Source organism: Hordeum vulgare, chromosome 1H (assembly GCF_904849725.1).
Source record: "Hordeum vulgare subsp. vulgare chromosome 1H, MorexV3_pseudomolecules_assembly, whole genome shotgun sequence".
NCBI classification, from domain to species: Eukaryota; Viridiplantae; Streptophyta; class Magnoliopsida; order Poales; family Poaceae; genus Hordeum; species Hordeum vulgare.
Genome location: NC_058518.1, coordinates 285,380,119 through 285,382,507, shown reverse-complemented (window position 1 = coordinate 285,382,507; position 2,389 = coordinate 285,380,119).

Here is a 2,389-nt window from a genome sequence, read left to right as displayed (position 1 = left end):
CTACGCACACGAAGACCTATCATGGTGATGTTCATCTATGAGATGGAAATCGGATCCACATACCCTTGTAGATCTCTAAGCGGGAAGTGTTAAGAAACGCGGTTGATGTAGTGGAACAATTTCGTGATTCAGATCACCATCGTCCCACAATCCGTCCTGATCTAGCACGGAACGGACGGCACCTCCTTGTTCAGCACACATACAGCTCGATGATGATCTCCACCTTCTTGATACAGAAAGAGAGACGGGGAAGTAGATGAGTTCTCCGGCAGCGTGATGGTGCGCCGGTGATGGTGATGATCTATTCCTGCACAGCTCCGCCCGAGCTCCGTAGAAAACCGATCTAGAGGAAGAACTACGAAGTAGAGGTTTAGGGTTGCACGTGGAAAAGTTGTGTCTCAAAAACCCTAAAACCTCTAGTATATATAGGAGGAGGGGAGGGGCTAGCCATGAGGCTCAAGGGAGCCCCAAGGGCGTCGGCCGAAGGGAGGAGGAGGGACTCCTACTCCAATTCGGTTTGGAAGGTGGAGTCCCTTCCTTCCTTCCCACCTCCTTCCTTTTTTTTTCTTTCTCCTTTGATTTTTTTCCCTTGGCCTAAATAGTCCTATTTGCGTGGCCTCACCATCCCACCAAGGGCTGGTGCGCCACCCATCGACCTGTTAGGTTCTCTCCCGGGTGGGTGGCCCATCCCGGTAAAAACCCGGAACCCATTCGTCACTCCCGGTAATGCCCAAAATCTTTCTGGAAGCCAAATGAAACAACCCTATATATCAATCTTTGTTTCCGGACCATTCCGGAAACCCTCGTGACCTCCATGATCTCATCCGGGACTCCGAACAAAACTTCGGTCACCAGCACCTATAACTCAACTACACCAAAACGTCACCGAACCTTAAGTGTGCAGACCCTACGGGTTCGGGAACTATGCAGAGATGACCTGAGACACTCCACGGTCAATATCCAATAGCGGGACTGGATGTCCATATTGGATCCTACATATTCTACAAAGATCTTATCAGTTGAACTTCTGTGCCAAGGATTCATATAATCCCGTATACCATTCCCTTTGTCCTTCGGTGTGTTACTTGCCCGAGATTTGATCGTCGGTATCCGTATACCTATTTCAATCTCGTTACCAGCAAGTCTCTTTACTTGTTCCGTAATACAAGATCCCATGACTAACACTTTAGTCACATTGCTTGCAAGGCTTATATGTGATGTTGTATTACCGAGGGGGCCCCAAGATACCTCTCCGTCACACGAAGTGACAAATCCCAGTCTTGATCCATGCTAACTCAACGAACACCTTCGGAGATACCTGTAGAGCATATTTATAGTCACCCAGTAACGTTGCGACGTTTGATACACACAAGGTATTCCTCCGATGTCAGTGAGTTACATGATCTCGTGGTCATAGGAGTGAATACTTGACACCCAGAAAACAAGAGCAACAAAATGACACGATCACATGCTACGTTTATAGTTTGGGTCTTGTCCATCACATAATTATCCCAATGATGTGAAACAATCATCAAGTGACACCACTTGTATATGGTAAGAAAACCTTAACCATCTTTGATCAACTAGCTAGTCAACTAGAGGCTTACTAGGGACATAGTTTTGTCTATATATCGACACATGCATTTATGTTTTCATTCAATACAATTATACAATGAATAATAAACGATTTTCTTGAAACAGGAAATAAAAAAACTATTTTATCATTGCCTCTAGGGCATATCTCCAACAGATAGAACCGTCGCCACCTCGTGTTCTTCCTTGGGGGGGGGGTGATCTGGAGTCCATTTTGAGCTACCGAGAGGGGGATTCGTCGTCGCCTCATCACCAACCCTTCTTCATCAACAACTCCATGATGCTCACCATCGGGAGTGAGTAATTCCTTTGTAGGCTTGCTGCAAGGTGATGGGATTGGATGAGATTGAACATATAATCAAGTTATTTTGATATGGCTTGATCCCTAGTATCTACTATGTTCTAAGATTAATGTTGATATGACTTTGATATGCTTAATGCTTGTCACTAGGGCCTGAGTGCCATGATTTCAGATCTGAAAATATTTTTGTCTCGATGAATATAAGTGATTTGGGTCCTATCTTGCAAGTTGTGTACACATATTACGTGTCTTGATCCTCATACCCCAAGGTGACAATAATTGGGATTCTTTCCGGTGATTGTTGTAGTTTGAGGAGTTCATGTGTTCACCATGTGTTAATGCTTTGTTCCGGTTCTCTCTTAACAGGAGGCCTTAATATCCCTTAGTTTCCTTTAGGACCCCGCTGCAAAAGGAGGGTAAGATAAAAGATGTCATGCAAGTTCTTATCGCAAGCACGTATGACTATATAAAGAATACATGCCAACATTATATTGA